Consider the following 26,588-nt stretch of genomic DNA (forward strand, 5'->3'; position numbering starts at 1 on the left):
CTGAGATCCTTCCTATAACATGAGATGTGATATCCAAATCCTTATCTTCCAAACCTGAGACCCTCCCTTTAGCATGAGATGTGATATCCAACTCCTTCCCATTCCAATCCTGAGACTCTTCTGATAGCATAAGATATGATATCTCAATGCTTCTATACCAAACCTGAGATCCTTCTGATAGCATGAGATGTGATATCTCAATACTTCTAATACCAAACCTGAGATCCTACCTCTAACATGAAATGTGATATCCAACTCTTCCCCTTGCAAACCTGAGAGCCTTCCTATAGCATGAGATGTGATATCCAAGTCCTTCCCATTCCAATCCTGAGACCCTTCCTATAACATGAGATGTGATATCCAACTCCTTCCCATTCCAACCTGAGACCCTTCCTATAGCATGAGATGGGATATCCAACTCCTTCCAAATCCAATCCCGATACCCTTCCGATAGCATGAGATCTGATATCCCAATGCTTCTACCAAACCTGAGACCCATACTATGGCATGAGATGTGATATCAAACTCCTTCCCATTCTAATCCTGAGACCCTTCCTATAGCTTGAGATGTGATATCCAACTCCTTCCCATTCCAATTCTGAGACCCTTCCTATACCATGAGACTTGAAATCTCAATGCTTCTAATACCAAACCTGAGACCCGTCCTATAACATGAGATGTGATATCCAAATCCTTCCCCTTCCAAACCTTAGACCCTTCCGATAGCAGAGATGTGATATCTCAATGCTTATACCAAACCTGAGATCCTTCCTATAACATGAGATGTGATATCCAACTCCTTCCCATTCCAATCCTGAGACACTTCCTATAGCATGAGATGTGATATCTCACTGCTTATACCAAACCTGAGACCCTTCCTATAGCATGAGATGTGATATCCAACTCCTTCCCATTCCAATCCTGAGACCCTTCCTATAGCATGAGATGTTATATCTCAATGCTTCTAATATCAAACTTGAGACCCTCCCTATAGCATGAGATGTGATACCCAAGTCCTTCCCATTCCAATCCTGAGACACTTCCTATAGCATGAGATGTGATATCTCAATGCTTCTAATACCAAACCTGAGACTCTTCCTATAACATGAGATGGGATATCCAACTCCTTTCCATTCCAATCCTGAGACCCTTTCGATAGCAGAGATGTGATATCTCAATGTTTATACCAAACCTGAGACCCTTCCTACGGCATGAGATGTCATATTCAACTCCTTCCCATTCCAATCCTGAGACCCTTCCTATAGCATGAGATGTGATATCCAACTCCTTCCCATTCCAATCCTGAGACCCTTCCTATAGCATGAGATGTGATGTCTCAATGCTTCTAATACCAAACCTGAGATCCTTCCTATAACATGAGATGTGATATCCAACTCCTTCCATTCCAATCCTGGACCCTTCCTATAGCATGAGATGTGATATCTCAATGCTTATACCAAACCTGAGACCCTTCCTATAGCATGAGATGTGATATCCAACTCCTTCCCATTCCAATCCTGAGACCCTTCCTATAGCCTGAGATGTGATATCTCAATGCCTCTAATACCAAACCTGAGATCCTTCCTCTAACATGAAATGTGATATCCAACTCCTTCACTTTCCAAACCTGAGAGCCTATCTATAGCATGAGATGTGATATCCAAGTCCTTCCCATTCCAATCCTTAGACCCTTCCTACAGCATGCAATATGATATCTCAATGATTCTAATAAAAAACCTGAGACCCGTCCTATAACATGAGATGTGATATCCAACTCCTTCCCATTCCAATTCTGAGACACTTCCGATAGCAGAGATGTGATATCTCAATGTTTATACCAAACCTGAGACCCTTCCTTTAGCATGAGATGTGATATCCAGCTCCTTCCCATTCCAATCCTGAGACACTTCCGATAGCATGAGATGTGATATCTCAATGCTTCTAATATCAAAACTGAGACCCTCCCTATAGCATGATATGTGATATCTAAGTCCTTCCCATTCCAATCCTGAGACCCTTCCTATAGCATGAGATGTGATATCTCAATGCTTCTACCAAACCTGAGACCCTTCCTTTAGCATGAGATGTGATATCCAACTCCTTCCCATTCCAATCCTGAGACCCTTCCTATAGCATGAGAGGTGATATCTCAATACTTCTAATACCAAACCTGAGATCCTTCCGATAACATGAGATGTGATATCTCAATACTTCTAATACCAAACCTGAGATCCATCCTATAACATGAGATGTGATATCCAAATCCTTCCCCTTCCAAACCTGAGACCCTCCCTTTAGCATGAGATGTGATATCCAACTCCTTCCCATTCCAATTCTGAGACCCTTCTGATAGCATAAGATATGATATCTCAATGCTTCTATACCAAACCTGAGATCCTTCCGATAGCATGAGATGTGATATCTCAATACTTCTAATACCAAACCTGAGATCCTTCCTATAACATGAGATGTGATATCCAAATCCTTATCTTCCAAACCTGAGACCCTCCCTTTAGCATGAGATGTGATATCCAACTCCTTCCCATTCCAATCCTGAGACTCTTCTGATAGCATAAGATATGATATCTCAATGCTTCTATACCAAACCTGAGATCCTTCTGATAGCATGAGATGTGATATCTCAATACTTCTAATACCAAACCTGAGATCCTACCTCTAACATGAAATGTGATATCCAACTCTTTCCCCTTGCAAACCTGAGAGCCTTCCTATAGCATGAGATGTGATATCCAAGTCCTTCCCATTCCAATCCTGAGACCCTTCCTATAACATGAGATGTGATATCCAACTCCTTCCCATTCCAACCTGAGACCCTTCCTATAGCATGAGATGGGATATCCAACTCCTTCCAAATCCAATCCCGATACCCTTCCGATAGCATGAGATCTGATATCCCAATGCTTCTACCAAACCTGAGACCCATACTATGGCATGAGATGTGATATCAAACTCCTTCCCATTCTAATCCTGAGACCCTTCCTATAGCTTGAGATGTGATATCCAACTCCTTCCCATTCCAATTCTGAGACCCTTCCTATACCATGAGACTTGATATCTCAATGCTTCTAATACCAAACCTGAGACCCGTCCTATAACATGAGATGTGATATCCAAATCCTTCCCCTTCCAAACCTTAGACCCTTCCTTTATCATGAGATGTGATAGCCAACTCCTTCCCATTCCAATCTTGAGACCCTTCCGATATCATGAAATGTGATATCTCAATGCTTCTAATATCAAACTTGAGACCCTCCCTATAACATGAGATGGGAATATCCAACTCCTTCCCATTCCAATCCTGAGACCCTTCCGATAGCAGAGATGTGATATCTCAATGTTTATACCAAATCTGAGACCCTTCCTATAACATGAGATGTGATACCCAAATCCTTCCCATTCCAATCCTGAGACACTTCCTATAGCATGAGATGTGATATCCAACTGCTTCCCATTCCAATCCTGAGACCCTTCCTATAGCATGAGATGTGATATCTCTATGCTTCTAATACCAAACCTGAGATCCTTCCTCTAACATGAAATGTGATATCCAACTCCTTCCCTTTCCAAACCTAAGAGCCTATCTATAGCATGAGATGTGATATCCAAGTCCTTCACATTCCAACCCTTAGACCCTTCCTACAGCATGCAATATGATATCTCAATGATTCTAATAACAAACCTGAGACCCGTCCTATAACATGAGATGGGATATTCAACTCCTTCCCATTCCAATCCTGAGACTCTTCCGATAGCAGAGATGTGATATCTCAATGCTTATACCAAACCTGAGACCCTTCCTATAACATGAGTTGTGATATCCAAATCCTTCCCGTTCCAAACCTGAGACCCTTCCTTTAGCATGAGATGTGATATCCAGCTCCTTCCCATTCCAATCCTGAGACACTTCCGATAGCATGAGATGTGATATCTCAATACTTCTAATATCAAAACTGAGACCCTCCCTATAGCATGATATGTGATATCTAAGTCCTTCCCATTCCAATCCTGAGACCCTCCCTATAGCATGAGATGTGATATCCAACTCCTTCCCATTCCAATCCTGAGACCCTTCCTATAGCATGAGATATGATATCTCAATACTTCTAATATCAAACGTGAGATCCTTCCGATAACATGAGATGTGATATCCAAATCCTTCCCCTTCCAAACCTGAGACCCTCCCTTTAGCATGAGATGTGATATCCAACTCCTTCCTATTCCAATCCTGAGACTCTTCTGATAGCATGAGATGTGATATCTCAATGCTTCTAATACCAAACCTGAGATCCTTCCGATAGCATGAGATGTGATATCTCAATGCTTCTAATACCAAACCTGAGATCCTTCCTATAACATGAGATGTGATATCCAAATCCTTCCCCTTCCAAACCTGAGACCCTCCCTTTAGCATGAGATGTGATATCCAACTCCTTCCCATTCCATTCCTGAGACCCTTCTGATAGCATGAGATGTGATATCTCAATGCCTCTATGTTAAGACGGATTTCTGAACTCTGTCCTGGTGGCGCAGAGGTTCAGAAGGCCAACCTAATTACTTGGAACAGGGTAACCTCTGGACAAGCCAGACCAATCAAGGTAGCGATCGCGGCGGTCAAGACTAGGTCTCAAGAGGGGTGAGGGTGACTGAAAGCCCGCAATGAGCACACAAAGCAAGAGCGCTTACAAACTACTCCAAACAGTTGTTTATATCAAAAATAGATACACATTTATTATAAGGCCTTGAAACTAATAACTACAGTAAAAGCAGCAATATACAACGATATTAAACCAACACATACACTATCCACCCAATATATATACAGAATACACAGTTTCACAGCATTAGCAGCACGAAATATGTTATCCACCTGCAGGGGAAGGAAAACAGGCAGTGCGAACCAATGCGTGTGATATGTCCGCCTTCTGAGGCCCCTAACTAGATGGTAGTCCAATCCCTACGAAGAGTGGAGCCTAGCGCTCAAAAGTACCTGCACACGCCGGTGCCAATGGGCAGAAGGTGAAGCTCTTCGGAGGACGTTGAACAGCTCTGTAGGGAGCTCTAATGAAGGAGAACACGGTCCGCGACTCTAGCGCAGCCTCCACTGTGAGGCAGAAGCAGGGCGCGAGTACGGACAAGGGGTGCTGTATTCACAGCGGGGAAAAGCAAGGGGCACTGCAGGAGGGCGACCAGATCCTAGCTAATCTACTCACCGGTCCCCGAAGCAAGCAGGCCCGAGCTTCTCCTCGATAGATGCAGCTTCTGGCAGGTTCTGAAGAGCAGGGAACGTCTCGTCGTCGTGCAGAGTAAAAAGACGTCCCGATCGAAGAAACAAGCACAGTTTTGTCGCCACAGCAGGGCAACGGAACGGCCGGGTGTATTCAAGCCAAACGAGCACTGCTCACCTCTAGCTTAGGACTGCTAAGCAAACGAAGCGTGTGAGCATGCCCCGGACTCAGAATACCACCCAACCTGTCGGCGATTACAGAGCAGGCCTCCTTAGTAAGCTGGTCAGTCAACTGGATGGCCCAGAGACACTTCCGAAGGCTTACAGCAGGAGTTGATGAAGGTGCCGGGAATAGCTGGTCCTGCTATTCCAATAGGTCGAAGCGCCAGTACAGGCCTTCTTGTTCGATCTTAGGTGGAAAGGGCTTCACCGGACGACAGCAATGAGGAGCAGAAGTTCTTCAGGGGGTCACCAGCGATTCCTCGGTCCAGCCTCGTGTTCGCAGGATACTTGGCTCCTGTATCCCTGGGTTCGTAAGAACTCAGGAGATCGACATGGTAGTGGTGTTTCCAGCTCCCTCTTATCCACGGTTCCCTTCGCGCCAAAACGGAGGGGAGCCAATGGGAGATCCGCTCATCAACACACATACCATACGTGGACCAATCACGGACCACAGTGGTCCCAGGCATTCACACCACCCTAGACTCTCTGGCACCCAGGATGTGTATTGGGACCAGACAGCCCAGCCCACATCCTGGGGGCACTCAAACGACATGTAGAAGCCCGCGAAAGCAACCGTGTTTCGCGGGAAACTACATGCCCAAATAAGGAAGGCCCCGGGTCGCCTGACCCGGGGGAAGGTAAAGGGAGCAAGACGGACAGTGGACGAGACAAAGGAGCCTCGTGGTCCGGCCATTTTGGGTAGCCGGGCCACCCTTTTGTGTTCGCGGCAAAAAGGTGCTCAGAACGGCAAAAGGAGCTCAAAATAAACCAAATGATCGCTGCCACCAGCCCAGTCCCTGAATGACTTGCACCGATCCAAAAACCATCCTATAAGAGTGTCTAGGGTCTGTAGAAGGCTAGAGACCCAAGAGAGCTGTAACTTAGCTTACAGTGCCCTCTTGTGTCGTGTTGCACTAAAATGGCGACACGATAAAAGAAACTACGGGAAACAGCGTTCCCCGGTACTGACTGTCTTAAGGGCATGTCAGTTTCCCCGTAAGAAAGGAGCGAAAGCCCAGAGGAGTACAGCAGAAGGCTGCACTTCTCTGGCAAAGTCAAGAAAACAGGTTGAAAACAATAGCAAAAAGTTTAGGGGTTGCCACATGGAAGGAAAGTTCCCTACAATAACGAAATCTTTCCTAACACTCGCCCCTCCCAGACTATGGACAGGGGGAACTAATCCACCCCTGGATGAGTCTCTTGTTCAGGTCGGTAAAACATTCTGGACAACCCATCAGCATTGCTATGTTGGACACCTGGCCTATGCTCAATAGTGAAGTCGAAGCCTTGTAGACTTATGGACCACCTAAGCAACTTTGGATTCTCCCCCTTCATGTTCATTAGCCACTTTAACGGCTTATGGTCAGTCTGCACAGTGAAGTGGGTCCCATAGAGGTAGGGCCGCAGCTTCCTTAGGGCCCACACAACAGAGAAACATTCTTTCTCTACCGTGGACCATCTGAGCTCTCTGTCCTTAAGCTGGCGACTAATAAAACCGATAGGGTGTTCCTTACCCTTCTCATCTACTTGTGATAGTACAGCTCCTATCCCAGTGTCAGAGGCATCCGTCTGCACGATAAAAGGTCTTTGATAATCAGGGGCCCTGAGCACAGGGGCCTGGCACAAGGAGTCTTTCAAGCCATTGAAGGCCTTCTCACACTCGTCAGTCCAAGTTACCTTCTTGGGTTTCTTCGGAGTTGTGAGGGCAGTCAGAGGAGCAGCTATGGTGCCATAGTCTGCCATAAAATTGCGGTAATAACCCGTGAGTCCTAAGAAGGCTCTCACTTGGGTTTGTGTAGTGGGGGTAGGCCAGTCTTGTACTGCTTGTACTTTACTGGATAGAGGCTGTCTCCTCCCTCCACCTACTTCATGTTCAAGGCAAACCACTGAGCCTTGTCCATTTTGGTGAGGGGCCACTCGGACACCCTCAAAAGAGCTTTCTGAAGGACTGCTTTGGAACAGGTCAGGGAGAGGTTCAGACTCCTCTCCCTCAACGTCTGAAGCCAATAGCAGTGCTGCGATTTCGCCGCTTGGGACGAAAGCCTTCAGCCTATTCATGTGAAACACTTTTGGAGCCTGTCCAGGCCTTCCAAGGTCCACTGAATAGTTAACCTCACCCAGGGGCTCCACCACTGGGTAAGGGCCTGACCATTTGTCCTGTAAAGCTCGAGGCCTTATGAGATTCATGATCAGGACTTGCTGACCAAGTGTAAAGTTGATGAGGGAAGCTTTCTGGTCGTACCAATGTTTCACCAGCGCTTGCCCTGCCTTCAATTTATCACTGGCCAAGCCCATCAGAAGTACCATCTGTTTTCTGAGCCCTAGCACATAATCAACTACGTTGGTAGTAACAGGGGGAGTGGGCATCTCCCATCCCTCTTTGATGATGGCTAAGGGTCCCCGTACGGGATGACCGAACAGAAGTTCGAAGGGGCTGAAGCCAACACCCTCCTGTGGTACCTCTCGGTAGGCAAACAGTAAGCATGAAACAAGAAGATCCCATTTTCTTCTCTGAGGCTCCTCCAGAGCCCCAATCATGCTCGTTAACGTCCTGTTGAAACGCCCCCCCAGACCATCGGTCTGGGGGCGGTATGCAGAAGAGAACCTGTAGGTGACCCCACATTCTTTCCACATAGCCTGCCTATACTTCGACATAAAGTTGCTGCCATGATCCGACACAACTTCTTTAGGGAAGCCAACCCTAGTGAACATGCCGAGTAAAGCTTCTGCAACTGGCTTGGCAGTTACAGTTGTAAATGGGACGGCCTCAGGATACCTGGTTGCATGGTCGACCAGCACCAGGATAAACCTATTGCCTGAGGATGTTTGCGGGTCAAGGGGACCAACCATGTCGATCCCTACCCTTTCAAATGGTACCCCCACAACTGGGAGCGGTACCAACGGAGCTTGGATTGTCGCGCCAACCTTACCAGACAACTGGCAGGAGGCACAACTCCTGCAGTGACTTTCTACTTGCACCCCCATCTTGGGCCAGTAGAAGTGCATGGATAACCTTTGCTTGGTCCTCCTCATACCAAGGTGACCAGCAAGGGGAACGACATGCGCCAACTGCAGGAGGAAGGGCCTAACAGCAAGGGAAACCACCAACCTCCTATGGTCTCCTTCTGTAGACTCTGTGGGCTCACTATAAAGGAGTCCACCTTCCTGGTAAATCCTTTGCAACCCAGGAGGTTCACCCTCAAGCTGGGAGCAGGCCTGTCTCCTTAGGCCTTCCAGAGATGGGCACTCACGTTGGCCCGTACTGAAGTCGTCCCTATCAGGACCTCCTTCAACTAACAAGTCTTTTAGTTCAGGATGGTCGTTGGGGTCGAACACTTCAGGCATCGCCACCTCCTCGTCAGGCTCGGGCGATTGACCAACTCCCTCCACCGCAGTGGTAGGCGAGCTCGGGGGAATATTCTCTTTCCCCCGTCGGGACTTGTTGACTCCTTTCGCCTTGGGTTTCCCCTTCGGCTGGGGCGGCGTATTGGACTTGGCCAATGCTGCCCGTGCTTGAGACCGTGTGTAGGGTCTTTCGGCAGTGTCTCCTACGAGCCCTAGAGCTCTGAGATCATTGCCCAACAAGACCTTTCCCGGGACGTTTCTCTGAATGCTCACTGGAATCCTAACTGCTGTACCATTTAAAGTTAGATTAACAGGGATCACGGGAAACATACGGAGGGGGCCGTCAGCCAACTTAGTGGGCATCAGAGTAGCTCTGGCAACTTCCTCTGAGTCTACCAAGGTAGAATCCACTACAGTTCGACTGCACCCACTATCCCTAAGAGCTGGAGTATCCACTCCATTGATCAGCACACTGTCTTTAAAGTAGTGCTTGGTATTATCCGGAATCCTAGCATACGCCTCTGCGACTTTAGGCTCCCAGGAACCCAGGGACACTAAAACTACCTCAGCCTCGATCCCGCTGGGAAACGAGTCTGAGGAGAAGGATGCTCCTGTAATCTCTTCTTCCTCGTAGGAGGAGAAGGCCAGATTAGCGGAGTGGACCCCCAAAGGTTTAACCTTACAACGGGGATCCCCCTTCACATGGTCAGTTGCTCCACAAGAAAAACAAGCCCCATTGGGTCTGTTTACGTAGGGAGGCTTATTATAACCAGAGTTCTGTTTCGGAGGCGAACCTCCACTACCCTGTGAGTTCTCGTATGGCTTACCCTTATTTTTCTTTTTGTGGCCCTTATGGGAAGAAGATTTAGCAGATTCCCCACCCTCCACATCTTTGGACTTTTTCCCTTCCTCCTGCTTACCAGGATGAGTTTTGTCCTTATGGGACACTCGATGTGACACCCATAAATCTGCTGCAATGGCCAGCTTCTTAGGATCTATCTCCTTCGAATCGGCCAAATGCTGCTTAAGCTCCGGGGAAGAAGAAGCAAAAATGTGTTCCAGCATGACCAGATTGATCATGCCTTCGAAGGTAGAAACCTTATAACCTTCAACCCAGCCAGTCAAGTTTTTCAGGGACTCAGCTACATACGACACCCAAGTACCACCTTCCTTTTTCTTATACTCTCTAAACCTTTTCAAATATTGGGTCGGAGTCTTCCCAAACTTTAAAATGAGAGTCTGCTTCAACATTGCAAAATCAGCGCGCTCAGCCTTCGACATTTCCATAATGGCACTGCAACCAGAATGGGGCAGTCTGCTGAGTAACCATGCAATCTTATCCGCATTATCAACCTCTTGAACCTCGCATGCATACTCAAACGCATTTAACCAGTCCATAATGTCATTTCGTTCCTCATACACACTGAGCAGATCTTTTGGAAACCGTGGATGAGAGGAAGCCCCAGAACCATGTCCAGGACCCTTGGACCCATTTGCGAACTGAAGCTTGGCCAGTTCCAACTGGTGATCCCTGTCTTTTTGTTTTTCTGCCTGGTCGATTTTCAGTTTGGCTATGCTGAATTCAAGCTCCTGCTGCCTAAACCGCAGCTCTTGCTTCTTGAATTCAAGCATAGCCTCCCCATCAACACTGGCAGAGGAAACGTTAGACATTACATCCTCCCTGTCCTCGTGGTCGTGATGGATCAGTGCAGCGGCAGAACCGTCGGTTCTGCCAGTGAGAGCAGCCCCACCACCTTCTGCACTGTCCTCGGAAGTTATAGCGTCAAGCTGCGCTTCTTGCCACGCCACGATTCTCTGGATCATTTCCAATTTAGTGCCTTGAGAGGAAACCCCTCTCTCCGCACACATCTTCTTCAATGTTTCAGATTTCGAAGCATTTAAGGTTAATAAAGTATTCGTTTCCATACTGTCGATAGGACTATGGCCTTTTTAACGTTATATTCAATACTTTACTGCGTGTCCTGGTTGGAATAACCTGAAAACGCCTTAGCTCGTGCGCAACACTGGATACCTTCAGTCGTATCCCACCGCTGTACACCAATTTGTTAAGACGGATTTCTGAACTCTGTCCTGGTGGCGCAGAGGTTCAGAAGGCCAACCTAATTACTTGGAACAGGGTAACCTCTGGACAAGCCAGACCAATCAAGGTAGCGATCGCGGCGGTCAAGACTAGGTCTCAAGAGGGGTGAGGGTGACTGAAAGCCCGCAATGAGCACACAAAGCAAGAGCGCTTACAAACTACTCCAAACAGTTGTTTATATCAAAAATAGATACACATTTATTATAAGGCCTTGAAACTAATAACTACAGTAAAAGCAGCAATATACAACGATATTAAACCAACACATACACTATCCACCCAATATATATACAGAATACACAGTTTCACAGCATTAGCAGCACGAAATATGTTATCCACCTGCAGGGGAAGGAAAACAGGCAGTGCGAACCAATGCGTGTGATATGTCCGCCTTCTGAGGCCCCTAACTAGATGGTAGTCCAATCCCTACGAAGAGTGGAGCCTAGCGCTCAAAAGTACCTGCACACGCCGGTGCCAATGGGCAGAAGGTGAAGCTCTTCGGAGGACGTTGAACAGCTCTGTAGGGAGCTCTAATGAAGGAGAACACGGTCCGCGACTCTAGCGCAGCCTCCACTGTGAGGCAGAAGCAGGGCGCGAGTACGGACAAGGGGTGCTGTATTCACAGCGGGGAAAAGCAAGGGGCACTGCAGGAGGGCGACCAGATCCTAGCTAATCTACTCACCGGTCCCCGAAGCAAGCAGGCCCGAGCTTCTCCTCGATAGATGCAGCTTCTGGCAGGTTCTGAAGAGCAGGGAACGTCTCGTCGTCGTGCAGAGTAAAAAGACGTCCCGATCGAAGAAACAAGCACAGTTTTGTCGCCACAGCAGGGCAACGGAACGGCCGGGTGTATTCAAGCCAAACGAGCACTGCTCACCTCTAGCTTAGGACTGCTAAGCAAACGAAGCGTGTGAGCATGCCCCGGACTCAGAATACCACCCAACCTGTCGGCGATTACAGAGCAGGCCTCCTTAGTAAGCTGGTCAGTCAACTGGATGGCCCAGAGACACTTCCGAAGGCTTACAGCAGGAGTTGATGAAGGTGCCGGGAATAGCTGGTCCTGCTATTCCAATAGGTCGAAGCGCCAGTACAGGCCTTCTTGTTCGATCTTAGGTGGAAAGGGCTTCACCGGACGACAGCAATGAGGAGCAGAAGTTCTTCAGGGGGTCACCAGCGATTCCTCGGTCCAGCCTCGTGTTCGCAGGATACTTGGCTCCTGTATCCCTGGGTTCGTAAGAACTCAGGAGATCGACATGGTAGTGGTGTTTCCAGCTCCCTCTTATCCACGGTTCCCTTCGCGCCAAAACGGAGGGGAGCCAATGGGAGATCCGCTCATCAACACACATACCATACGTGGACCAATCACGGACCACAGTGGTCCCAGGCATTCACACCACCCTAGACTCTCTGGCACCCAGGATGTGTATTGGGACCAGACAGCCCAGCCCACATCCTGGGGGCACTCAAACGACATGTAGAAGCCCGCGAAAGCAACCGTGTTTCGCGGGAAACTACATGCCCAAATAAGGAAGGCCCCGGGTCGCCTGACCCGGGGGAAGGTAAAGGGAGCAAGACGGACAGTGGACGAGACAAAGGAGCCTCGTGGTCCGGCCATTTTGGGTAGCCGGGCCACCCTTTTGTGTTCGCGGCAAAAAGGTGCTCAGAACGGCAAAAGGAGCTCAAAATAAACCAAATGATCGCTGCCACCAGCCCAGTCCCTGAATGACTTGCACCGATCCAAAAACCATCCTATAAGAGTGTCTAGGGTCTGTAGAAGGCTAGAGACCCAAGAGAGCTGTAACTTAGCTTACAGTGCCCTCTTGTGTCGTGTTGCACTAAAATGGCGACACGATAAAAGAAACTACGGGAAACAGCGTTCCCCGGTACTGACTGTCTTAAGGGCATGTCAGTTTCCCCGTAAGAAAGGAGCGAAAGCCCAGAGGAGTACAGCAGAAGGCTGCACTTCTCTGGCAAAGTCAAGAAAACAGGTTGAAAACAATAGCAAAAAGTTTAGGGGTTGCCACATGGAAGGAAAGTTCCCTACAATAACGAAATCTTTCCTAACACTCTAATACCAAACCTGAGATCCTACCTCTAACATGAAATGTGATATCCAACTCTTTCCCCTTCCAAACCTGAGAGCGTTCCTATAGCATGAGATGTGATATCCAAGTCCTTCCCATTCCAATCCTGAGACCCTTCCTATAGCTTGAGATGTGATATCCAACTCCTTCCCATTCCAATTCTGAGACCCTTCCTATACTATGAGACTTGATATCTCAATGCTTCTAATACCAAACCTGAGACCCGTAATATAACATGAGATGTGATATCCAAATCCTTCCCCTTCCAAACCTTAGACCCTTCCTTTATCATGAGATGTGATATCCAACTCCTTCCCATTCCAATCCTGAGACCCTTCCGATATCATGAGATGTGATATCTCAAAGCTTCTAATATCAAACTTGAGACCCTCCCTATAGCATGAGATGTGATATCCAAGTCCTTCCCATTCCAATCCTGAGACCCTTCCTATAGCATGAGATGTGATATCTCAATGCTTCTAATACCAAACCTGAGACCCTTCTTATAACATGAGATGGGAATATCCAACTCCTTCCCATTCCAATCCTGAGACCCTTCCGATAGCAGAGATGTGATATCTCAATGCTTATACCAAACCTGAGATCCTTCCTATAACATGAGATGTGATATCCAACTCCTTCCCATTCCAATCCTGAGACACTTCCTATAGCATGAGATGTGATATCTCACTGCTTATACCAAACCTGAGACCCTTCCCATAGCATGAAATGTGATATCCAACTCCTTCCCATTCCAATCCTCAGACCCTTCCTATAGCATGAGATGTGATATCTCAATGCTTCTAATATCAAACTTGAGACCCTACCTATAGCATGAGATGTGATATCCAAGTCCTTCCCATTCCAATCCTGAGACACTTCCTATAGCATGAGATGTGATATCTCAATGCTTCTAATACCAAACCTGAGACTCTTCCTAAAACATGAGATGGGATATCCAACTCCTTCCCATTCCAATCCTGAGACCCTTTTGATAGCAGAGATGTGATAACTCAATGTTTATACCAAACCTGAGACCCTTCCTACGGCATGAGATGTCATATTCAACTCCTTCCCATTCCAATCCTGAGACCCTTCCTATAGCATGAGATGTGATATCCAACTCCTTCCCATTCCAATCCTGAGACCCTTCCTATAGCATGAGATGTGATGTCTCAATGCTTCTAATACCAAACCTGAGATCCTTCCTATAACATGAGATGTGATATCCAACTCCTTCCATTCCAATCCTGGACCCTTCCTATAGCATGAGATGTGATATCTCAATGCTTATACCAAACCTGAGACCCTTCCTATAGCATGAGATGTGATATCCAACTCCTTCCCATTCCAATCCTGAGACCCTTCCTATAGCCTGAGATGTGATATCTGAATGCCTCTAATACCAAACCTGAGATCCTTCCTCTAACATGAAATGTGATATCCAACTCCTTCACTTTCCAAACCTGAGAGCCTATCTATAGCATGAGATGTGATATCCAAGTCCTTCCCATTCCAATCCTTAGACCCTTCCTACAGCATGCAATATGATATCTCAATGATTCTAATAAAAAACCTGAGACCCGTCCTATAACATGAGATGGGATATCCAACTCCTTCCCATTCCAATCCTGAGACACTTCCGATAGCAGAGATGTGATATCTCAATGTTTATACCAAACCTGAGACCCTTCCTATAACATGAGATGTGATATCCAACTCCTTCCCGTTCCAAACCTGAGACCCTTCCTTTAGCATGAGATGTGATATCCAGCTCCTTCCCATTCCAATCCTGAGAAACTTCCGATAGCATGAGATGTGATATCTCAATGCTTCTAATATCAAAACTGAGACCCTCCCTATAGCATGATATGTGATATCTAAGTCCTTCCCATTCCAATCCTGAGACCCTTCCTATAGCATGAGATGTGATATCTCAATGCTTCTACCAAACCTGAGACCCTTCCTTTAGCATGAGATGTGATATCCAACTCCTTCCCATTCCAATCCTGAGACCCTTCCTATAGCATGAGAGGTGATATCTCAATACTTCTAATACCAAACCTGAGATCCTTCCGATAACATGAGATGTGATATCTCAATACTTCTAATACCAAACCTGAGATCCATCCTATAACATGAGATGTGATATCCAAATCCTTCCCCTTCCAAACCTGAGACCCTCCCTTTAGCATGAGATGTGATATCCAAATCCTTCCCATTCCAATCCCGAGACCCTTCTGATAGCATAAGATATGATATCTCAATGTTTCTATACCAAACCTGAGATCCTTCCGATAGAATGAGATGTGATATCTCAATACTTCTAATACCAAACCTGAGATCCTTCCTATAACATGAGATGTGATATCCAAATCCTTATCTTCCAAACCTGAGACCCTCCCTTTAGCATGAGATGTGATATCCAACTCCTTCCCATTCCAATCCTGAGACTCTTCTGATAGCATAAGATATGATATCTCAATGCTTCTATACCAAACCTGAGATCCTACCTCTAACATGAAATGTGATATCCAACTCTTCCCCTTGCAAACCTGAGAGCCTTCCTATAGCATGAGATGTGATATCCAAGTCCTTCCCATTCCAATCCTGAGACCCTTCCTATAACATGAGATGTGATATCCAACTCCTTCCCATTCCAACCTGAGACCCTTCCTATAGCATGAGATGGGATATCCAACTCCTTCCAAATCCAATCCCGATACCCTTCCGATAGCATGAGATCTGATATCCCAATGCTTCTACCAAACCTGAGACCCATACTATGGCATGAGATGTGATATCAAACTCCTTCCCATTCTAATCCTGAGACACTTCCTATAGCTTGAGATGTGATATCCAACTCCTTCCCATTCCAATTCTGAGACCCTTCCTATACCATGAGACTTGAAATCTCAATGCTTCTAATACCAAACCTGAGACCCGTCCTATAACATGAGATGTGATATCCAAATCCTTCCCCTTCCAAACCTTAGACCCTTCCGATAGCAGAGATGTGATATCTCAATGCTTATACCAAACCTGAGATCCTTCCTATAACATGAGATGTGATATCCAACTCCTTCCCATTCCAATCCTGAGACACTTCCTATAGCATGAGATGTGATATCTCACTGCTTATACCAAACCTGAGACCCTTCCTATAGCATGAGATGTGATATCCAACTCCTTCCCATTCCAATCCTGAGACCCTTCCTATAGCATGAGATGTTATATCTCAATGCTTCTAATATCAAACTTGAGACCCTCCCTATAGCATGAGATGTGATACCCAAGTCCTTCCCATTCCAATCCTGAGACACTTCCTATAGCATGAGATGTGATATCTCAATGCTTCTAATACCAAACCTGAGACTCTTCCTATAACATGAGATGGGATATCCAACTCCTTTCCATTCCAATCCTGAGACCCTTTCGATAGCAGAGATGTGATATCTCAATGTTTATACCAAACCTGAGACCCTTCCTACGGCATGAGATGTCATATTCAACTCCTTCCCATTCCAATCCTGAGACCCTTCCTATAGCATGAGATGTGATATCCAACTCCTTCCCATTCCAATCCTGAGACCCTTCCTATAGCATGAGATGTGATGTCTCAATGCTTCTAATACCAAACCTGAGATCCTTCCTATAACATGAGATGTGATATCCAACTCCTTCCATTCCAATCCTGGACCCTTCCTATAGCATGAGATGTGATATCTCAATGCTTATACCAAACCTGAGACCCTTCCTATAGCATGAGATGTGATATCCAACTCCTTCCCATTCCAATCCTGAGACCCTTCCTATAGCCTGAGATGTGATATCTCAATGCCTCTAATACCAAACCTGAGATCCTTCCTCTAACATGAAATGTGATATCCAACTCCTTCACTTTCCAAACCTGAGAGCCTATCTATAGCATGAGATGTGATATCCAAGTCCTTCCCATTCCAATCCTTAGACCCTTCCTACACCATGCAATATGATATCTCAATGATTCTAATAAAAAACCTGAGACCCGTCCTATAACATGAGATGTGATATCCAACTCCTTCCCATTCCAATTCTGAGACACTTCCGATAGCAGAGATGTGATATCTCAATGTTTATACCAAACCTGAGACCCTTCCTTTAGCATGAGATGTGATATCCAGCTCCTTCCCATTCCAATCCTGAGACACTTCCGATAGCATGAGATGTGATATCTCAATGCTTCTAATATCAAAACTGAGACCCTCCCTATAGCATGATATGTGATATCTAAGTCCTTCCCATTCCAATCCTGAGACCCTTCCTATAGCATGAGAGGTGATATCTCAATACTTCTAATACCAAACCTGAGATCCTTCCGATAACATGAGATGTGATATCTCAATACTTCTAATAACAAACCTGAGATCCATCCTATAACATGAGATGTGATATCCAAATCCTTCCCCTTCCAAACCTGAGACCCTCCCTTTAGCATGAGATGTGATATCCAACTCCTTCCCATTCCAATTCTGAGACCCTTCTGATAGCATAAGATATGATATCTCAATGCTTCTATACCAAACCTGAGATCCTTCCGATAGCATGAGATGTGATATCTCAATACTTCTAATACCAAACCTGAGATCCTTCCTATAACATGAGATGTGATATCCAAATCCTTATCTTCCAAACCTGAGACCCTCCCTTTAGCATGAGATGTGATATCCAACTCCTTCCCATTCCAATCCTGAGACTCTTCTGATAGCATAAGATATGATATCTCAATGCTTCTATACCAAACCTGAGATCCTTCTGATAGCATGAGATGTGATATCTCAATACTTCTAATACCAAACCTGAGATCCTACCTCTAACATGAAATGTGATATCCAACTCTTTCCCCTTGCAAACCTGAGAGCCTTCCTATAGCATGAGATGTGATATCCAAGTCCTTCCCATTCCAATCCTGAGACCCTTCCTATAACATGAGATGTGATATCCAACTCCTTCCCATTCCAACCTGAGACCCTTCCTATAGCATGAGATGGGATATCCAACTCCTACCAAATCCAATCCCGATACCCTTCCGATAGCATGAGATCTGATATCCCAATGCTTCTACCAAACCTGAGACCCATACTATGGCATGAGATGTGATATCAAACTCCTTCCCATTCTAATCCTGAGACCCTTCCTATAGCTTGAGATGTGATATCCAACTCCTTCCCATTCCAATTCTGAGACCCTTCCTATACCATGAGACTTGATATCTCAATGCTTCTAATACCAAACCTGAGACCCGTCCTATAACATGAGATGTGATATCCAAATCCTTCCCCTTCCAAACCTTAGACCCTTCCTTTATCATGAGATGTGATAGCCAACTCCTTCCCATTCCAATCTTGAGACCCTTCCGATATCATGAAATGTGATATCTCAATGCTTCTAATATCAAACTTGAGACCCTCCCTATAACATGAGATGGGAATATCCAACTCCTTCCCATTCCAATCCTGAGACCCTTCCGATAGCAGAGATGTGATATCTCAATGCTTATACCAAACCTGAGATCCTTCCTATAACATGAGATGTGATATCCAACTCCTTCCCATTCCAATCCTGAGACACTTCCTATAGCATGAGATGTGATATCTCACTGCTTATACCAAACCTGAGACCCTTCCTATAGCATGAGATGTGATATCCAACTCCTTCCCATTCCAATCCTGAGACCCTTCCTATAGCTTGAGATGTGATATCTCAATGCTTCTAATATCAAACTTGAGACCCTCCCTATAGCATGAGATGTGATACCCAAGTCCTTCCCATTCCAACCCTTAGACCCTTCCTACAGCATGCAATATGATATCTCAATGATTCTAATAACAAACCTGAGACCCGTCCTATAACATGAGATGGGATATTCAACTCCTTCCCATTCCAATCCTGAGACTCTTCCGATAGCAGAGATGTGATATCTCAATGCTTATACCAAACCTGAGACCCTTCCTATAACATGAGATGTGATATCCAAATCCTTCCCGTTCCAAACCTGAGACCCTTCCTTTAGCATGAGATGTGATATCCAGCTCCTTCCCATTCCAATCCTGAGACACTTCCAATAGCATGAGATGTGATATCTCAATGCTTCTAATATCAAAACTGAGACCCTCCCTATAGCATGATATGTGATATCTAAGTCCTTCCCATTCCAATCCTGAGACCCTCCCTATAGCATGAGATGTGATATCCAACTCCTTCCCATTCCAATCCTGAGACCCTTCCTATAGCATGAGATATGATATCTCAATACTTCTAATACCAAACGTGAGATCCTTCCGATAACATGAGATGTGATATCCAAATCCTTCCCCTTCCAAACCTGAGACCCTCCCTTTAGCATGAGATGTGATATCCAACTCCTTCCTATTCCAATCCTGAGACTCTTCTGATAGCATGAGATGTGATATCTCAATGCTTCTAATACCAAACCTGAGATCCTTCCGATAGCATGAGATGTGATATCTCAATGCTTCTAATACCAAACCTGAGATCCTTCCTATAACATGAGATGTGATATCCAAATCCTTCCCCTTCCAAACCTGAGACCCTCCCTTTAGCATGAGATGTGATATCCAACTCCTTCCCATTCCATTCCTGAGACCCTTCTGATAGCATGAGATGTGATATCTCAATGCCTCTAATACCAAACCTGAGATCCTACCTCTAACATGAAATGTGATATCCAACTCTTTCCCCTTCCAAACCTGAGAGCCTTCCTATAGCATGAGATGTGATATCCAAGTCCTTCCCATTCCAATCCTGAGACCCTTCCTATAGCTTGAGATGTGATATCCAACTCCTTCCCATTCCAATTCTGAGACCCTTCCTACACTATGAGACTTGATATCTCAATGCTTCTAATACCAAACCTGAGACCCGTAATATAACATGAGATGTGATATCCAAATCCTTCCCCTTCCAAACCTTAGACCCTTCCTTTATCATGAGATGTGATATCCAACTCCTTCCCATTCCAATCCTGAGACCCTTCCGATATCATGAGATGTGATATCTCAAAGCTTCTAATATCAAACTTGAGACCCTCCCTATAGCATGAGATGCGATATCCAAGTCCTTCCCATTCCAATCCTGAGACCCTTCCTATAGCATGAGATGTGATATCCAACTCCTTCCCATTCCAATCCTGAGACCCTTCCTATAGCCTGAGATGTGATATCTGAATGCCTCTAATACCAAACCTGAGATCCTTCCTCTAACATGAAATGTGATATCCAACTCCTTCACTTTCCAAACCTGAGAGCCTATCTATAGCATGAGATGTGATATCCAAGTCCTTCCCATTCCAATCCTTAGACCCTTCCTACAGCATGCAATATGATATCTCAATGATTCTAATAAAAAACCTGAGACCCGTCCTATAACATGAGATGGGATATCCAACTCCTTCCCATTCCAATCCTGAGACACTTCCGATAGCAGAGATGTGATATCTCAATGTTTATACCAAACCTGAGACCCTTCCTATAACATGAGATGTGATATCCAACTCCTTCCCGTTCCAAACCTGAGACCCTTCCTTTAGCATGAGATGTGATATCCAGCTCCTTCCCATTCCAATCCTGAGACACTTCCGATAGCATGAGATGTGATATCTCAATGCTTCTAATATCAAAACTGAGACCCTCCCTATAGCATGATATGTGATATCTAAGTCCTTCCCATTCCAATCCTGAGACCCTTCCTATAGCATGAGATGTGATATCTCAATGCTTCTACCAAACCTGAGACCCTTCCTTTAGCATGAGATGTGATATCCAACTCCTTCCCATTCCAATCCTGAGACCCTTCCTATAGCATGAGAGGTGATATCTCAATACTTCTAATACCAAACCTGAGATCCTTCCGATAACATGAGATGTGATATCTCAATACTTCTAATACCAAACCTGAGATCCATCCTATAACATGAGATGTGATATCCAAATCCTTCCCCTTCCAAACCTGAGACCCTCCCTTTAGCATGAGATGTGATATCCAAATCCTTCCCATTCCAATCCTGAGACCCTTCTGATAGCATAAGATATGATATCTCAATGCTTCTATACCAAACCTGAGATCCTTCCGATAGCATGAGATGTGATATCTCAATACTTCTAATACCAAACCTGAGATCCTTCCTATAACATGAGATGTGATATCCAAATCCTTATCTTCCAAACCTGAGACCCTCCCTTTAGCATGAGATGTGATATCCAACTCCTTCCCATTCCAATCCTGAGACTCTTCTGATAGCATAAGATATGATATCTCAATGCTTCTATACCAAACCTGAGATCCTTCTGATAGCATGAGATGTGATATCTCAATACTTCTAATACCAAACCTGAGATCCTACCTCTAACATGAAATGTGATATCCAACTCTTTCCCCTTGCAAACCTGAGAGCCTTCCTATAGCATGAGATTTGAAATCCAAGTCCTTCCCATTCCAATCCTGAGACCCTTCCTATAACATGAGATGTGATATCCAACTCCTTCCCATTCCAACCTGAGACCCTTCCTATAGCATGAGATGGGATATCCAACTCCTTCCAAATCCAATCCCGATACCCTTCCGATAGCATGAGATCTGATATCCCAATGCTTCTACCAAACCTGAGACCCATACTATGGCATGAGATGTGATATCAAACTCCTTCCCATTCTAATCCTGAGACCCTTCCTATAGCTTGAGATGTGATATCCAACTCCTTCCCATTCCAATTCTGAGACCCTTCCTATACCATGAGACTTGATATCTCAATGCTTCTAATACCAAACCTGAGACCCGTCCTATAACATGAGATGTGATATCCAAATCCTTCCCCTTCCAAACCTTAGACCCTTCCGATAGCAGAGATGTGATATCTCAATGCTTATACCAAACCTGAGATCCTTCCTATAACATGAGATGTGATATCCAACTCCTTCCCATTCCAATCCTGAGACACTTCCTATAGCATGAGATGTGATATCTCACTGCTTATACCAAACCTGAGACCCTTCCTATAGCATGAGATGTGATATCCAACTCCTTCCCATTCCAATCCTGAGACCCTTCCTATAGCATGAGATGTGATATCTCAATGCTTCTAATATCAAACTTGAGACCCTCCCTATAGCATGAGATGTGATACCCAAGTCCTTCCCATTCCAATCCTGAGACACTTCCTATAGCATGAGATGTGATATCTCAATGCTTCTAATACCAAACCTGAGACTCTTCCTATAACATGAGATGGGATATCCAACTCCTTTCCATTCCAATCCTGAGACCCTTTCGATAGCAGAGATGTGATATCTCAATGTTTATACCAAACCTGAGACCCTCCCTACGGCATGAGATGTCATATACAACTCCTTCCCATTCCAATCCTGAGACCCTTCCTATAGCATGAGATGTGATATCCAACTCCTTCCCATTCCAATCCTGAGACCCTTCCTATAGCATGAGATGTGATGTCTCAATGCTTCTAATACCAAACCTGAGATCCTTCCTATAACATGAGATGTGATATCCAACTCCTTCCATTCCAATCCTGAGACCCTTCCTATAGCATGAGATGTGATATCTCAAGACCCTTCCTATAGCATGAGATGTGATATCCAACTCCTTCCCATTCCAATCCTGAGACCCTTCCTATAGCCTGAGATGTGATATCTGAATGCCTCTAATACCAAACCTGAGATCCTTCCTCTAACATGAAATGTGATATCCAACTCCTTCACTTTCCAAACCTGAGAGCCTATCTATAGCATGAGATGTGATATCCAAGTCCTTCCCATTCCAATCCTTAGACCCTTCCTACAGCATGCAATATGATATCTCAATGATTCTAATAAAAAACCTGAGACCCGTCCTATAACATGAGATGGGATATCCAACTCCTTCCCATTCCAATCCTGAGACACTTCCGATAGCAGAGATGTGATATCTCAATGTTTATACCAAACCTGAGACCCTTTCTATAACATGAGATGTGATATCCAACTCCTTCCCGTTCCAAACCTGAGACCCTTCCTTTAGCATGAGATGTGATATCCAGCTCCTTCCCATTCCAATCCTGAGACACTTCCGATAGCATGAGATGTGATATCTCAATGCTTCTAATATCAAAACTGAGACCCTCCCTATAGCATGATATGTGATATCTAAGTCCTTCCCATTCCAATCCTGAGACCCTTCCTATAGCATGAGATGTGATATCTCAATGCTTCTACCAAACCTGAGACCCTTCCTTTAGCATGAGATGTGATATCCAACTCCTTCCCATTCCAATCCTGAGACCCTTCCTATAGCATGAGAGGTGATATCTCAATACTTCTAATACCAAACCTGAGATCCTTCCGATAACATGAGATGTGATATCTCAATACTTCTAATACCAAACCTGAGATCCATCCTATAACATGAGATGTGATATCCAAATCCTTCCCCTTCCAAACCTGAGACCCTCCCTTTAGCATGAGATGTGATATCCAAATCCTTCCCATTCCAATCCTGAGACCCTTCTGATAGCATAAGATATGATATCTCAATGCTTCTATACCAAACCTGAGATCCTTCCGATAGCATGAGATGTGATATCTCAATACTTCTAATACCAAACCTGAGATCCTTCCTATAACATGAGATGTGATATCCAAATCCTTATCTTCCAAACCTGAGACCCTCCCTTTAGCATGAGATGTGATATCCAACTCCTTCCCATTCCAATCCTGAGACTCTTCTGATAGCATAAGATATGATATCTCAATGCTTCTATACCAAACCTGAGATCCTTCTGATAGCATGAGATGTGATATCTCAATACTTCTAATACCAAACCTGAGATCCTACCTCTAACATGAAATGTGATATCCAACTCTTTCCCCTTGCAAACCTGAGAGCCTTCCTATAGCATGAGATGTGATATCCAAGTCCTTCCCATTCCAATCCTGAGACCCTTCCTATAACATGAGATGTGATATCCAACTCCTTCCCATTCCAACCTGAGACCCTTCCTATAGCATGAGATGGGATATCCAACTCCTTCCAAATCCAATCCCGATACCCTTCCGATAGCATGAGATCTGATATCCCAATGCTTCTACCAAACCTGAGACCCATACTATGGCATGAGATGTGATATCAAACTCCTTCCCATTCTAATCCTGAGACCCTTCCTATAGCTTGAGATGTGATATCCAACTCCTTCCCATTCCAATTCTGAGACCCTTCCTATACCATGAGACTTGATATCTCAATGATTCTAATACCAAACCTGAGACCCGTCCTATAACATGAGATGTGATATCCAAATCCTTCCCCTTCCAAACCTTAGACCCTTCCGATAGCAGAGATGTGATGTCTCAATGCTTATACCAAACCTGAGATCCTTCCTACGGCATGATATGTCATATACAACTCCTTCCCATTCCAATCCTGAGACCCTTCCTATAGCATGAGATGTGATATCTCAATGCTTCTAATATCAAACTTGAGACCCTCCCTATAGCATGAGATGTGATACCCAAGTCCTTCCCATTCCAATCCTGAGACCCTTCCTATAGCATGAGATGTGATATCTCAATGCTTCTAATATCAAACTTGAGACCCTTCCTATAGCATGAGATGTGATATCCAACTCCTTCCCATTCCAATCCTGAGACCCTTCCTATAGCATGAGATGTGATGTCTCAATGCTTCTAATACCAAACCTGAGATCCTTCCTATAACATGAGATGTGATATCCAACTCCTTCCATTCCAATCCTGAGACCCTTCCTATAGCATGAGATGTGATATCTCAAGACCCTTCCTATAGCATGAGATGTGATATCCAACTCCTTCCCATTCCAATCCTGAGACCCTTCCTATAGCCTGAGATGTGATATCTGAATGCCTCTAATACCAAACCTGAGATCCTTCCTCTAACATGAAATGTGATATCCAACTCCTTCACTTTCCAAACCTGAGAGCCTATCTATAGCATGAGATGTGATATCCAAGTCCTTCCCATTCCAATCCTTAGACCCTTCCTACAGCATGCAATATAATATCTCAATGATTTTAATAAAAAACCTGAGACCCGTCCTATAACATGAGATGGGATATCCAACTCCTTCCCATTCCAATCCTGAGACACTTCCGATAGCAGAGATGTGATATCTCAATGTTTATACGAAACCTGAGACCCTTCCTATAACATGAGATGTGATATCCAACTCCTTCCCGTTCCAAACCTGAGACCCTTCCTTTAGCATGAGATGTGATATCCAGCTCCTTCCCATTCCAATCCTGAGACACTTCCGATAGCATGAGATGTGATATCGCAATGCTTCTAATATCAAAACTGAGACCCTCCCTATAGCATATGTGATATCTAAGTCCTTCCCATTCCAATCCTGAGACCCTTCCTATAGCATGAGATGTGATATCCAACTCCTTCCCGTTCCAAACCTGAGACCCTTCCTTTAGCATGAGATGTGATATCCAGCTCCTTCCCATTCCAATCCTGAGACACTTCCGATAGCATGAGATGTGATATCTCAATGCTTCTAATATCAAAACTGAGACCCTCCCTATAGCATATGTGATATCTAAGTCCTTCCCATTCCAATCCTGAGACCCTTCCTATAGCATGAGATGTGATATCTCAATGCTTATCCTTGATTCCTGTAGTAAATTGCTTTCCTTTGCAGGCCGACTCCTCTCACGAATGCCTTGTCTGCATGCATTCTCTCCTGGCCATTCTCTCACCGTGGCTATTTGCCTACCCCCTTCCTCTCTCAGTGGATGGACTTCTCCATCCTAGCCTCCTACCACTCAACTCCGCCTACTTGGAGAATTCAACATGAACCTGTATGCTTCCTGACCTGGACTTTTACGAGATCTGCAACTCTTCATGTCGCTGGCCCTACACACTGCAGGGAATACTCAGGATTTTCTGATCTCAGACCTCCCCCTCTGTAACCCTCTCAACAATCCTCTCCCGTGGTGATCAAGTTCTCATCTCCAAAGAAGGCTAACTGCCAGTTGTTCCTCCTCAGAGGAGTTCTCCCTTTCTGTCCCTGCTCCCTGCGCGTTGCAAACACTCGCTTCCCTGCTCTCTGGTTTAGACTCTTTTCTTTCTCAGAGGCCTTCTTCCTTTCTGCCCTTTTCGCGTTGCAAGTACTCGCTTCCCAGCTCTCTGGTTTAGACGCGTGTTCCCTGCCTTCTCTCCTCTTCCCGCTGCCTTCAAATCAAAAAATGAGCTCCAAAAGATACACAGTGCTCAGAATGCTCTATAACACCCATTATTCAACATATAGCCGTAACCCGCTAGACGTATTGAAACGTGCTGTAAACTAGCAAAAACAGCTAGAAAATGTACTTTCCTCGCGTTTTTGTAAATGCTAATTCTGATGGGTTCCCATGTATGTACTGTCCGTGCGTTTGTTGTCGAATCCTGAAGTTTTTAACCACTGTTCTCCCATACAAGGGGGGGGTCAACGTCTACTGCTGTTCACAGGCTGAATGTATACGGTTGAAATCTTCAAGGCATTATCAGCTTTCCTGACTGTTTTGGA

This window comes from Ambystoma mexicanum, chromosome 13, assembly GCF_040938575.1.
Source record: "Ambystoma mexicanum isolate Mex_15411 chromosome 13, UKY_AmexF1_1, whole genome shotgun sequence".
NCBI classification, from domain to species: domain Eukaryota; kingdom Metazoa; phylum Chordata; class Amphibia; order Caudata; family Ambystomatidae; genus Ambystoma; species Ambystoma mexicanum.